This window comes from Ictalurus furcatus, chromosome 1, assembly GCF_023375685.1.
Source record: "Ictalurus furcatus strain D&B chromosome 1, Billie_1.0, whole genome shotgun sequence".
In the NCBI taxonomy this organism is placed as follows: Eukaryota; Metazoa; Chordata; class Actinopteri; order Siluriformes; family Ictaluridae; genus Ictalurus; species Ictalurus furcatus.
In genome coordinates this window covers 16354660-16369461 of record NC_071255.1, presented here as the reverse complement: position 1 = coordinate 16369461, position 14802 = coordinate 16354660, and the positions used below count along the sequence as shown (strand labels likewise).

General features: G+C 36.8%; 1 protein-coding gene across 11 annotated transcripts in view; it reads left to right on the top strand.

The window, feature by feature from the left end:
- mef2d (myocyte enhancer factor 2d) overlaps positions 1–14802 on the top strand; it is a 62505-nt gene that overhangs the window by 11008 nt on the left and 36695 nt on the right. For 2 of the 11 annotated variants that reach the window (XM_053629315.1, XM_053629386.1), the window contains exon 1: positions 5239–9219. The exons of the other annotated variants lie outside the window; for them this stretch is intronic. The gene's annotated coding sequence lies outside the window, so the exon portion shown is untranslated. Of the gene's footprint in view, positions 1–5238; positions 9220–14802 lie in introns of those variants that run through there. 11 annotated transcript variants of the gene reach the window in all.

The following is a 14802-nucleotide window of genomic DNA, read 5'->3' as shown; positions in this document are numbered from 1 at the left end:
TGGCAAACAGAACCTGGCATCAGTATAAATACTCTGCGTAAGATTTGATGTATCTCTAAGCATCATCCGCTCCTCTCCTAAAGTGAAACACCACCAGGCACTCAGCTCTTTTGACTTTATACAATTTATACAGCTTAATATTATGAAACAATTCATCACAAAGCTTTATCATATGTTACAACACAATGAACTTGCACAAAGCTCTATATGATTAATATGTAGTTGTCTATGAATAGATTATTAGATGAACGTGTTATTTTAGGAACCTGCTGAAACACCAAATACATCATTAAATTGCCTTGCAGCAAGTTAGCACTTGGTGATTGAGTACTTCATTACTGAGCACGGTAATAACGTTATGCAGTGCAGACATATGGTTGACATTTTTCTTCATACCTCTAGACTTGTATATGTACTTTTACACTTGGTAATTAAATGGAAATGTATTTTAATTAAGAACAATATTTCTTTGAAAACTTTTCTGGGTAAAGTGGTGCAGAGTATTGAAACATTCTTTACAAATGATGTCTATGGTGTTTATGTACATTTTTTAAACTAGGGTTTCGATTCTTGTTCTTATTGTTACTTCTTTCAAGTCTTTTATTGAGCTGAAATGTTCTCTTCTTTTAAGAGAGTAAACCTGTAGTTTGTGGATCATGCAGTACAATGTCAATTTACAAGATTTTATTATTTTTTAAAATTGTCCTTAATTACAGTGCTGTTTACCATGTTACCCCTCCCTACATGTCTCTAATGTACATGTCAAAGATTAGTTTTATTTATTTATTTATTTGTCTTGCATTAACTTATGTTAAAAATCCCTTTTAGATGCATTTGTACATGCAGCATAGCAAAGATAGTTATGCTAAAATGTGGTCCAGTGCAGTCTTTGTTGCGCTTTAATATCCCTTGGTTTAGTATTGCTTTTGATATTTAACTGTGAGTCGGTAGTAATTCTGAGACATTTGTATTTATTGCGGTAGTCCATGAGGGTGCCATTTCTATGTTGTGGTGTGTCTTTTCCTGTAATCGTTGACTGTTTCCTTAGGTTTGCTTATATTTGACAGAAACGAGTTTGACATTAATTGTAAACCGAGTCAATTTCCTGTTAGGATCTCCAGCACCCTTCAGAGCACTGTCGTCAGCACACGTAATGAGGGAATGGATGTTATGGTGGCTGACAGGATTATTTGAATAAGGGTTATAAGCAACAGTGATAACACACAGCCCGAGTGCTGGCTTGAGGAAGATTGGCTTAGGTTTGTGTTTGTAATACCGGCGTCTCTCAGTAAGATCCACTGAACTCTTTAAACTTCTTTAAATTCATCAATGGATCCAGACTTGCATTCCTCAAACTTGTAACTACATACGTTTTCTAATAGTAGTTACTGAATAATAAGGCATAAGTTTAAGAGGCCGTATAGCATCTGACATCCGTACCTACAGTAATAGTGCTTTTCATAGTAGAGCTCAATTAACTGCTTTAATTTCTGATGAAAAACTGGCAAAGATTACACACGCATAGCAGTATGTATTCTTTTTTTATTTTATTAAACAAGGTTGCTGTTGCATTGTCGCTTATTTCCCCCTGTATGCAAATTGGCAAGTGTCTTTAACATTTCCCGTCTATTTTTCATTGTTGACCTGGTGAACTTGAATATGGTCAGTATTCTGAGGCACAAAGGAATGACAGTGATGTCAGTATTCACAGTAAACATGAACGTTTGTGTTAGTTTTTGACAAACAGTTAGACTGAGGACTTGTGCATAATTTCATTGATTTTTCACGTTCATTTAAAATATATGAACTCAAATCGCACACAGTTCAGCTGTATGCTGCTACGTGTAACACATTGCAGATAGTGTAAAGTGATCAAATATTATTATTCCTCTGCAAAACAATTTCCTTCCTGGTTCGTGGTGCACATGTTTATGTTTGAGATATGTAATATAGAAGAATACATTTCAAACATCTATTAAAAACCTAACCGAATTGTATCAGCATATGCACTGGTGTTGGTTAAACTTCTGCCACTGAGTTTAGGAGTGTAAATCACATTGATTATCAGGCAATGAATGTTTGTATTAATCTGTGAGTACAGATTTTCTGTGTTATGAAATGAGAAATGAGTGCTCCATGAGAGAGCAGTGCCAGGTGCAGCCTTCGAATGCTGGTTCCTCAGCGGTTAACCGGGTATTGCATTACCCACCACTACTGCATTTTCCTGTCACGTTTCTTGGTCTTACTGTCTCTGCTTTGTATCACAAATAGTTGCATTAAGTAAATATTTTTAGATATTATTTATTGCCTTAAGTGAAGTACTGTATTTTTCAAACAAAAACATTAATCAACATCAGCATTTTTGTTGATTGTATAATCTTCAAATTATATTATACAAGCTACAGCTATCCGACCTGTAGCTTGTACAACACTCAAAAAAAAAAAAAAAAAAAAAGATTAATCCATAAGCCTTAAAGGTTCTTTAGTTTGTTCTCCAGTCAAATCCCCTGTTTCCCTTATCAGAGAGGTTTCAAGTAAAGCTCCTCTAGCAAGCTAAGAACCCTCAACTGTCCAAGGTCCATATGTTGTATGTTCTGGACTGGACTATTTGAAGAATTTTGGACTTCTGTCTGGTAAGTAATGTTGCCAAACATCTGTAGTAATTCTTATCATGGCAAAAGCAGTCTCTATATAAATAAATAAATAAATAAATAAATAAATCACAGATATCGGATTGTATTCTTGATGCACACATGATCTCCAAACTGATTGTTTTGTATTTTATAATAACCCTTGCTGTAGTTGCGCTCGATCATTAGTAGGCCACATGCTCATAAAATGTCCTTGTGCTAGAAACTCAATAACGCCGTGCTTCTCTGACAAGTCCTTTTAAATAACATCTATATTTGATTGTTCTGTGTTTTAAACAAAGCCGGTACTTTGACGATAGAAAGAGTTTTTTTTTTATTTCTTGGAGTGTCTTTATACTGAAGAAATAGCACAGAAGCTGTTTTCCTTTAGGATATGCCAGAATATTTACCACCATGCCACTGGTTATAGTATTACTCTACCTTCCCATGTAAAATTAGGATTATATAGTAGATAAAAACCAGTGCACTTTTTAAAGACGTGGGAAGGGACAATCTATTTATTAAAAAAAAAAAAAAAAAAAAAGGAAGAAGAAGAATAAAAGGTTTACAGTTGAGATTCATATGAGACTAAAATCATTATTCCAGTAATAATTACATAACTCTACCACTCCATGTAAAACTAATCCTGTTTGAACAGAGCTTTAGTTTTGAATTACATGACACATTTTTATTTATTATCCTTCAGAACAATCGTCTTTAATCTCTTCCTGTATTCCCAGTTTCAGGATTAACTACTGTAATAATTGGCCTGGACAGAATTATAAAGAATGGAGAATGTTGGAATGCCCGTTTTACCAGAATAACCTGTTGTCTTTTGGAAATTTGTTTTTGGTGTTAAATTTTGTAGTGCTCTTCTCACGTAGTGTACACCCAGAACGCCACATTGAAATATCCTACATCCTACTTTTTTTTTTGAAGCGGAGGACACCGCATGAGAAGTTGAGACACGGAGATGATCAGACAGACAGTGCCGCTGTTGCTCAGGGCTTTGGGGACTGCCAGGGCAAGACATGCCACTTCTGATGGAGGTGAGCGCGAGGGGTTACAGTGGCGTGAGAGCAGGGGCTGGCCATCTCTCATGCACAGCTGAAACAGCAAGTGCTCTGGCCAAGAGTTGAAACACTACACCCTCCTCCCCCTCTTTCTCTCACTCTATCATTCTCACTCTGCTCCTTTGATCTGAGACCCTTCTCTTTTTTTTCTCTTTCCTGTGTCTCTCCACCTGCTCCCTACATTCTCATGATGGGGTATCAGACACTTACTGTACTGTTAATTCTGCTTTGTCTTTCTATCACGCTTTTCTCTTTTCTGTTTTTTAGCTGTACGACTGCAGTAAATGGCCATCTGTGCAAACTGTCTCTAGCACAATGTAGTGAGACTCATGGCTGGCCTCTTCTCATTGCTTGTTATGCAGGCAATATAGAGAACTGGGACATTTGCCAGGATCAGAGGAGGAAGGGAAGAAAAATCCCCCTTTTTTGCTTGCAGAGTGACACATTTTGATTGTTTTTGTACGTGGGTAGTTGTGCGTGTGTGCATGCTTGCGTTTCTTCATGTGCATTTGTGGCCCTAAAGCAGTCTGAACATGAAATCTGATGAATGCTAGGAGACAAGCAGTCTGGTTTCAGTACAGGGCATAGTCCATACTTTTTTGTACAATCACCAGATGGTTTTCTCTTGAATTGATACTACTCATCTTTATCGACTGAACTACTTGCATAACTCCTCAGAGCACATAACTGGACTAAAATGTGGACTGAGGAAACTTTATTCTGATGGTGAAATTTTTTTTGTTTTTATGTTTGACATGAGAACATCCTGTAGTTTTTTTTTTTTTTTTCCTTAGCTCACTTGTGAGGCAAGAACAGGTGTTTGTGTGTGTGTGTGTGTGTGTGTGTGTGTACACAAATGTGTGACTGTGTAGGTATGTCATTATAGGGGAATTGCTGAGGAATGTAGTGTGAAGGCTTGGGGTTTTAGGGAATATTCAGTAGGGCTGCTCGATTATGGCAAAAATCATAATCACGATTACTTTGGTCAATATTGAGATCACGATTATTAAACCCGATTACTTTGGACTTTTACATTGACTTTGGAAACATCATGCATTTATTGAACTTTAAAAAAAATTCTAATTTTAACAGTGAATTTCATTAAATAAATATCATGCAAATGAAAAAAAATAATGTAAAACAAAATTATATATATGTATTTATATATATATACATATAATTTCTATCACTAAGCCTCTACATGTACTTTCCTTACTTATTCAAGCTAATACAAGAAATTTCTGCGTTTTCCGCATCTCTTTTTACTGTATTGATGTCTCTTTTGTAAACTCATCACATGACGCATTTTGGCAAATCGTATTACCATTTACATTCATGGCATTTGGCGGACGCCCTTATCCTGTGTGACTTACCTTTTTCTCATTTATACAGCTGAGCAGCTGAGGGTTAAGGGCCTTGCTGGGATTTGAACTCATGACCTTCTGATCAGTCCAACATCTTAACCACTGAGCTACCACTGCTCTGATGTATTGCCAGAAATGAACTTTAAACTTCCTTAACCAATTAAATCCCATCTCCTGGTTTTGATCAGCCTGTAGTTTCTCACTATTAGTGAGCTCTAGAAAGGAAATGAGTGTACTTAGACCAGGCTTCATGACGCTAGAGGAAATGAGCCCCATGATACCAAACGTTATTTCTTTTTGTTCCACATCGGACTCCTTGAAACCAAATTGTTTCCAAACGGCTGAAATGGTTTTATCTTCCTTGTGGACCAAAGGCTCACTTTCTGTCATCTTGGCTCGAGCTAAACTAAAAATGCCACAGCCTGGTGGGGATCGAGTTTGGCCTTTTAGGGAGTGGTGAAAGTGCGCTGCTGTATAATAATTTTATCTCGATTATTTTGTTTTCATCATCGTCAGATGCCAGAATTGAAATTGAAATCGAAAATTTGATTAATCACACAGCCCTAGTATCCAGCTGACTTATGTCCTTTTTTGGAATATAAAGAGTTAAAGAGAGTCGGCTCTCACCCACCTGTAGACTGTCAGCTGCTGGGGGCCTTGTAAAACGTCAGCTGTTTCTGTGAAGAGGGGTGTGTGTGTGCGTGTGTGCGTGTGTGTGTGTGTGTGTGTGTGTGTGTGTGTGTATGAAGGAGCGGTATGGAATGGTAGGAAGGTAATGGTGTAAGAGACTCCTTTGCTTGTGTGTGGGCCACTTCCCAACAACTCATAACCAATAAAATGTGTTTATTTAACACTAAAAAGCAGTTGGTTATGCGCACCCTAACAGCCGGCAGCGTGGAGGTCAGCTAACTTCTACAAAACCTTTTAGTTCAATCTCAGTGACTAGGTCATTCCCGATAAACTGGTAACAGCTTTCTCTGTTTTTACACAGATTCTTGTTTTCCCCTTTTTATTAAGCTAATGTAAATTTGTTAGAAGCAAAGCTGAAATTGGGCAAAACAAAAATTTTTCCTCAATGCTTTTACTCAACAATAAGTTGATCTTTGTAAATGTATAATGAAACAACTTTTTTGCAGTATGGTGGGGTTTTTTTCCTGCTTTGCATACAGGCTGGAAATTTCAGTCCCACTTACAGAAAAAATAGAGAACTGAAAGTCCTATCAGTCCACTGCTTAGAATATCTCGCTAGCAGACTAACTAATGCTGCTTGGAGTCAACTGACAGTCTAGAAACACAAATATGACTATTACTCAAAACTATTTATTTTTTTAAAAAAAGTCCTAGTTGTTAAACATGCTTAAAGATTTCAAGCCCCAGGGAACATAGTGTAGAACATAATAATATTTGTATAAAACTAAACTTTAGTCGATCTGAGTGCAGTCAAAGCGTCATCCTAATATTCTAATGAGCATGCTTGATTGACATTCCTCTGCTCGAAACTGCCAGCCTCCTACGCCACTCAGTGATGCAAGTGGGGAGAATTGCGATTGTTCATCTCTACATGTATGAATCTCCTGTCACAGCAGCCTATGTTTGCTCAGGTTGCCAGTTTTCATAACAGCACTGTGGGGAAAGACAACGAAATCAGACAAAACCCCAAGATTAGGCTGACCCAATTAGCATTGAAAACTGTACATAATTATTCATACTTTGTAAACATGTATTACGTACCCGTAAGACGAAAATGAACCTAATTCCCAGGTTTTCTTGAAGCTTAAATTTTTTTTTTTCTTCGAGCAGAGGTTATCTGTTATATCTTTCATAGGCCACTTATTTCCAGTGTGACACTGCAGTCAAATCTGGCCAAAAATAAATAGCAAATTAGGAGAGAGCAATGTCATGCTGCTTTTCCCGAATGAGATTTTCTTGAAAATGAGCATAACGTTGATTATTCTGAGGGCTGATTTGTGTGAAAGCGAATGAGCTCATTTTCACGATAGATTCATTGATATGTTCATATTTCTCAGACCAGACGGGGCTAGCGCAGCGCTGGAGCTGAAATATAAATGTTAACCCTAAAGGCATGAATTATCTTTATCCTTTTGGTCTTGCCAATTTTTCCCCCCCATGATATTATATTTTCAGAAGCATGAGAGCACAGCGCTCATCCTCGGTAAGCCTTGCTTCTCTACAGGCGTGCTGTGCCACACCGGCCTGTGTACAACCAACATGTTGCCCGGAAGAGAAGCAAAGGCAATCACACACACAGATCCCCTTATTAGGCTCGGCGCCAGCACTGTGTGCAAAACATTGAGCACTTCACTTATCAGAAGAGAGGGAGAGAATGTTGAGAGATAGAGAGACAGACACGGAGAGAGAGTAGCGAGAGTGAGAGACCGAGAAAGAGAGAGAGAGTGAGAGAGAGAGGAAATAGGACCAGACTCGTTATCAGTGATGTTTGTTATGCTTGTTATTGTGACTTCAGAGTTTTGGCTCACTGCTCTTGTGTTTTAGACCTCTCTTGTTTGTTTATTTCCACCACTGGCAAATTCTCCTCCCCCTTTTTATAGATTTTAATAGCATTCATATAGTTTATAGAATACAAGTTATGCTATATACAAAATAGTTTGTATACTGTTCACTTTAACCCTTTCTCACATTTTATGCTAGTAGAAACTGTGCTCTTTTGAAAATGCACTGACCCAACTATTAAACAAAAGTCGTGGCCTCCGAATTCCCATACCCCAAAAGCCTGTAGAGACTGCAAGGTCAGAGAAGGTCAAAGCTTGTGTGTGTCCCTCTTTGGGAAGCATTTGTGCACTGTACATGCACTTCAGCTCCACATGGTTATACTATGAGCTGCCTAGTATGTGAAAGTTCTCTTTCAGGGTTCACAACTGTTAAATGTGTAAAGCCCTAAAGTGTATACATGTATACAGTGTAGAGAGAGCTTTGAGGGTGCATACCTCTGCTTACTGCTGTTTATACCACAATGCTGTTGAATTTTCAAATCTGATTATTCAGAAGAGGTTGATATAATTTTCCATAACTGCAATTAAGTTTCTATAAGCTGCAATTCAAATCCTTTTCATGAATTTATATTAATGTGTTCTTTCTAGTACATTATCTTTTCTATAGTAACAGCTCATTTAAAGGTACTTGTATGTTGGAAGATGTACATCTGCTAGATCGATAAAAGATAATAGATAGATTTTTTTAAAACTGTTATTTAACAAAGAAAAATATAATTGTTGATATGGCTGGCTGTTTGTTTAACACTTATGGAAAGAGTCTTAAGTGTACGTTTTCTGTCATTTGCAAGTCTTCAGGACAGAGGAGTTTGCACTTTAATTATTACTATAACAAGCCGTATTTTTTTATTATTATTATTAACTTCAAGAAGGAAAAAAGTGCGGCTGGTGAGAGGATGAGTATGTTTATAGCTGTTATAATGTAAGTGATAGCAGGAACTAACTGGTCACTTGAATGTGTCACAATGTTAAATGCAACTATAAACTGCTGAAAATCGTGACCTCATTTGTTAATAAATTTGAAACGTTTTAATTGTTCACAAAAGTCTGTGGTTTGGTAAGTGGAATAAAACTGCTGTTACTGGAAAATAAACCACTTTGGGGTGATAATAGGGTGATGCACATAGCAATTGTAAAGCAGCGGCTATATTTCAGTGGCTTTTTGAGATACAGTTCATTTAAGACTAGTAGTTGTGGTGTTAAAGCCCCTAATGTGTGAGGGGGAGCTGGAACAAAAGGTGAGTAGGCAGCTGCATCTAGCATGGCTACACACACACACACACACACACACATATATATATATAAGAAAACTTATAGGCAAGGGAAATGAGGATCTGACTAACAGCTTTACTACAAACCCCACAGTAACACCCAGCCTCCCTGTCTGTTACCAGCGTGGACGCTGATGTATTGGAGGCAGTTGTTGAAGGCATATAAGGACAGAGGGTGAGGGGAGGGTGGGTTGAGTGAGAGGAGAGCTGATCGAGGTCCCACCATTACAGGGTCACTGCTGGACAAGTCACTTCTGTCAGACAGGCACAGCACACAGGACACACCATACTCTATTCCTATAAGGATATTGGTCATGAGTGAACACGTGGAACTGTAACCATTGAAGAAGGTTTGTACATGAGAAACAAGGATAACCTCCAAACTAAGTTTTTTCAATGAACTTATGGAATGTAATGGCATTGCTCGAAGTTTCGGCCTCAGGGCTTATGGTTTGCTAAAGTGTCATTTTGAGTGTGGTTTGCCTTAATCAGTTTAAAAACTTATTTCCTTCCGGCTCTCTCGCTCTGCTTATGCCTTTTTTTTTATTTATTATTTTTTTTAAAATTTTTATTACTTACAAAACTTACAAAGAATGGGTTTCTCTGAGCAGTCATATTTGTCGTTTAGTTGATGGACTGGTTTAAGATTTGAATTTGAACCCCAGTGAATTTTAGTGATGTAAGTTTTTCAGTGATTTAAGGGAAGTGTTAGTGAGCGCAGAAATAGAAACCACTTCACGGTCATCTCCCTGGGTCCTGGTGTGTAGACTGCTACAGCTCTGCCCTTAATATAAAGAAATCTTAATCAATCTTAAATAATATACTTTTAATAAATCTTAGAAAAGCGTAAGAGACTATGGAAAGTGTAATCTCTGAGTAGTTTGGACCAGCCGCCTTACTCAGTGTAGTGTATTGTCTCTGCAGCTGTTGGCCTGCAAATCAATGGATAATAGCAAAAGGAGATGTTTTGATTGACATCCCAGGTGGAATAGGGTATAAGCTATGTTAGATGCTAAACAACACGTGGTGTATAGTGGAACTTTGTGTACAGTTTCTCTTGAGGCCCACATTCTCTGGAGGCAGTGTCATTTACTTTACTATAGACTTGTGTGTATTTACTCTAAGCTTGAAGAGGAAGTGTGCATTTGTTAGATTTTAAGTCTGGTGATGTTGATTATAACAACTTATTCCCGCACGCACACACACGCAAACACCACAGGAGAGAATATGTTAACAGCTATGTATTAACTGTAACTAAGAAATTGGATCTGTTTGGTAAAAGTCTTATCAATTACTTCTAAATAATGAGCGATGTTACTGCTAGCCAGTGGTTTATCATTTATCTATAAAGTATGAGAATTTAGCATTCAATACTAATTCAGCCTACCTGCTAATATGTTCCTTCTGAAGGGCTTTAGTAGAGTAACAATAAAGTAAATTGTTGCACATTTTATTTGGCTTACTACATAAGTATTGGAATATTACTGGCTCACTAACTTTGAATATTTCGATATTTATTTTATTTTCAGAGTTACCCTTTAGATATTAAACTCTATAATTCCAAGAAGAAAATAAGCAAGATTAAGCTGAAACTTCTCAATTCTCATTGGTCAGTTTGTTAAGTTTGTAATTTCATATTTGTCATTTGTTGAGTTTGTTATTGAAACATGGACATAATCATTAGAGCAATACATTACTCTACAAAATAGTCAGGAGGAGTCAATAGCTCCTAACTGTGTGTTTTTAATGCACTGCTTTCTTGAAAATAATTCTCTTTGGCTGTTTGATTATGAATTGAGACATTACCAGCCATAAAATGTAAGATGTCATACATCTACATCTACGTGATTCTTGGGTTTATTTTTTGCCTGTCAGACCAGTACACACAGCGTATGACGTGCGTATAACCAGCTTTTCATACGTATTAACATTACTCATGCTGATGCTATTGGTGTGTCGCTGCATAGTGGAGGTATTCCCCTTTTCGGGACGTTTTGCGCCACACCCCATCGTCATAGGACTGGAGTAATGTGTAAGAAATAATTCAGTTGTTTGTTTTGTGTTATTATCTGCTGTTGCATTGGTGTTTGGTGGTTGCGGGTCCTTGCAGCGTGTGATTGTTGTAAGCAGATAGAGCTCTTTCATTATTAGTTCTAGCATTGCGTTGTCAACTGACAGGTCAGACCACATTCATCACACTGCTGCTGAGATAAACAGGTCAGTGTCACCTGCAGACTCTTCACACTCCCACAGCAGTACTGTGTGTCTCGCTGTATTCTCACTAATCACCAGGGTTGGGAGGGTTACTTTAAAAATGTAATCAGTACCACAATATGAAAGTAATGTAATCTGATTATTTTCGGAATACTTCAAGGTCACATGTAAATAAAGTCAAGAAAAAAGCAATATGATCTAAAATACTTTTATGTAGAGCTTATTTTAGAGCTTAAAAACATGTTCAATGTTTGGATTTGTTTTAATAAATAAATACATAAATAAATACATAAGCAAACAAACAAATAAATAAAAGATCACACTATTTACTATTGAAAAGACACACTATTTACATCACATAAATATATTTAAATAAAATTGGCTTTACTCTGCCCATGTTTGACATTTTTTCCCTACATTCTTTGGATGTCCATGCAATAAAATAAAATATTAGATGCCACCTGTGTGTCTTCTGCCATCATTTACACATTTGAATGACCGTGTAATACGAAGCAATGTGATAACATGAAAGTAAAAATGACCTTATATGGTCATGGGCACTGTTTCTATGGGAAATTTATTTAATCCTAATAGTATTCCCGTTTTTTACTAAACATACCTGTATTCTGATTACTTTGTTTTTTTAACGTAACTGTAAAGGATTACAGTTACCAGTTTTTTGTATCCTGATTACGTTACATTACATGTATCCCATTACTCTCCGAGCCTGCTAATCAATATTTGTTTTCTACAAGCAGTTACTGATATTAATAGACATTAATAATAAATACTGGACAGAGTAGGTGTTGAAATGTGTGGAGGCTTAGGGAAAGCCTTCTCATGGTGAAACTATATTAAAACCTTTCTGGATTGTATTAGTTTTTTTTTTCTTTTCTTTCACGTACTGTATGTCACAAGTAAAGCTATAGCATGTTAAAAACTGGTTACTTCCCAGTTGTTGAAAAGTTAATAAAACATTTCTACATTTTGGTGAAATATATTCATTTTCTTATTGTAGATGTGTCAAAGTATATTGCAGGCAGAAACAGTTTTGGTCAAAACTAGATTTTTCGTAAGGTTGCCATACGGCTGAGTGATACTACAATATAATATTGATATTATGATAAATTATGTCACAGTATACTTTGCTAAGATATCATGGATATCACTATCTTTTATTTTATTTTATTTTATTTTTTACATTTTTAAAAGTAGTTACAGCTGATTTGATGCTATGTCATGCTTACACTTGAAAAAATGTGAAATGTAAAACATTTTACAGATCTAAACACTTCTTAAAAATGAATATATTAAATACAAGTGACATTTGTAAATATAAAGAATGACAAATTTTTGTAGATATTAAAGTATTAATTACATTTTTTTACATTTCAAAACATTACTTTATTTCGGGGAAATTGTTAGCAAACCCATGTATCAAAGTACATATAGTGTATAATAGAAATACATGTTTTTGAGAATTGTTATTTTTTTTGCCACACAGGTATTGAATTGTGTGACGTTGAGGGTTTAAGCTATTACATTATGCTATTGATTTTGCCCCAACTTTATCCACCACTTTTTCCATCTGTATGTTGTGTAATGTCTGCAAACAAAAACAAAAAGCCCAGATGATTTAAAGTATATAAACCTAGTTACTGGTGCCTGAAAGTTACAGTTTGCTGGTTTACTCTGTTGAAAGGTTAGACAGTAGCAGCTGAGAATCAGAGCCCATCCCCCTTCCTGTTCTGCCTCTCTCTGTCCTGCCAGGAGAAATGCTGCCCTTGCATTGTAGCCCCCCCCTCCCTTTACAGATCAGGTTCCTCATATGATTTGTTGCTTAGCTCTCATGTTGTGTGTCTGCAAAAAAAAATACAATCATGGTCCTCACTTTTACACACCACTACACTATAGAATCATCATACAGTGAACAGAACGTACACTGAAAAGAAGAAATGGCAGTACACTGTGGTCAGCAGCTGAGTGACCATGTTGGTGTAAGCAAGTGCCTGCCAGTCAGGGAACATGAGGCAACAGGCTGAAAATATCCTGCAGTTGGTGCTGACAATACAACCCAAGGTTGGAGTAAATCACTGGAGAGTGTCCCATAGGGCATCATAAGTGCCATCACTGCCCCACTTAGGCTAGAACGAAGGTTCTGTAGAGCAATAATCTCACATAAACAGTGCATTATCTGTTCTGTAGTGTTCTTTTATTAGCAACTTAATTCCGCTAGTTCATGCTCAAATGAAACAAAAATATTCAATGTGCTAAAAATACCAAAGTTTAAACACAAGACATACAGGTCACAGTGGCCTGTTCAGGCTTAACGTCCATTTCAGGTGATCCAGTAACAACTGGACAGACAAGAAGGATTTCCGTTCACATCAGGTATATTCATGTGCCTCGAATGTCTCTTCAGTGACCATGTGTGGTCATATTTTGTTAGTAGTGTGTTTGCCAGATCTGCCAAAAGCAACCTGAGATCACTTCAAAGCCAGACCCAAAACAAGCCAATACAAGACAAAAAGTCATACAAAGTTGGATGGCATTTCCTAATTAAAACGTCGGGATAAAGTTATACTCTACAAAGTTATACAAAGTGAATAATACTCTAGACTGTCGTCTAACGGTGAGGCATTCTGTGCAACTTTTGCTTAGTTAATCATGTTTGATTTGCTTTTCAGCAATTGTATATGTAAAAATTGAGAGAACTATAAACCAAAACAAAATCACTGTAATATTTAAAAGTAACCATCATACCATATTCTTTAATGAAGCAGTGTTTCCTAATATAATTATTTGACCAAGGTGCTAAAATTGTGTGGTATTATTATAGATAACAGTAGCAGTGAGAATGAGTATACTGTATACAGAGCTGTGAAAAAGTATTTCTTCTGTTTTTGTGTACATCTCGTACTAAATTGTTTCAGAAATTAAAACAAAATCTAAGATAACACAAAGGTAGCCTGAGTAAACACAAAATACAGTTTTAAATGAAACTGTTATTTATTGAAGCAAAAAAAGTTATCCAGTACTAACTGGGCCTGTGTGAAAATGTATTTGCCCCCATAGTTACTAATTCCCCATATGAAACTGAATTCATAATGGGGTTCAGCTGGACTAGACACAAACAGGCCTGATTACTGCAAACCCTGTTCAATCAAATCAACACTTAAATAGAACTTTTTCAACAGCATGAAGTTGGTTAAAATGTCTTACCCAGTAACACACTATGCGAAAGTTAAAAGAAATTCCAGAAATGATGAGGAAGGTGATTGAAATACATCAGTCTGGGAAGGGCTACAAAGCTATTTCAAAGGCTCTGGGACTCCAAAGGACCACAGTGAGAGCCATTATCTCCAAATGAAAAAACTCACAGTAGTGAACCTTCCCAGAACCTTCCAAAATTCCTCCAAGAGCACAGCAACTACTCATCCAGCAAGTCACAAAAGAGCCAAGGACAACATCAAAGGAAATATAGGCCTCTACTGCATCAATAAAGGTCACTGTTCATGACTCCACTATCAGAAAGACACTGGGCAAAAATGACATCCATGGAAGAGTGGTGAGAGATAAACAACTGCTAACCCAGAAGAACATTAAGGCCCCTCTGAATTTTGCCAAACTCACCTTGATGATCCTCAGACCTTTTGGGAGAATGTTCTGTGGAATGATGAGTCGAAAGTGGAACTGTTTGGAAGACAGGGCCATTTTAT